Consider the following 394-nt stretch of genomic DNA (forward strand, 5'->3'; position numbering starts at 1 on the left):
ATGTTCTCTTGTCTGTAATGAGTCACTTTTCTTGCTTTTAAAATTTTCTCTTTGTCTCTTGATTGTTTAAAATCTATCTTGGTGTGGATCTCTTTACATTTATCCTATTTGAGAAACAAAAAATAAAAAGAGGTGCCTGCCTGGCTCAGTTGGTGGAATTTGCGACTCTTGATCTTGGTTGGGGTCGTGAGTTCAAGCCCCGAGGTGGCCATAGAGATTATGTAAAAAAACCCCAAAAAACAACCCCAAAATGCATCCTACTTAGAGTTTATTGAGCTTCCTCGATGTGTAAATTCATGTATTTTATTACATTCTAGAAGTTTTCAGAGCCATTATTCTTTCAAATATTCTCTCTGCCTCTTTGTCTTTTCCTCTGGGCCTCCTAATATGCATA

This window comes from Crocuta crocuta, unplaced genomic scaffold, assembly GCF_008692635.1.
Source record: "Crocuta crocuta isolate KB4526 unplaced genomic scaffold, BGI_CrCroc_1.0 scaffold947, whole genome shotgun sequence".
NCBI lineage: Eukaryota > Metazoa > Chordata > Mammalia > Carnivora > Hyaenidae > Crocuta > Crocuta crocuta.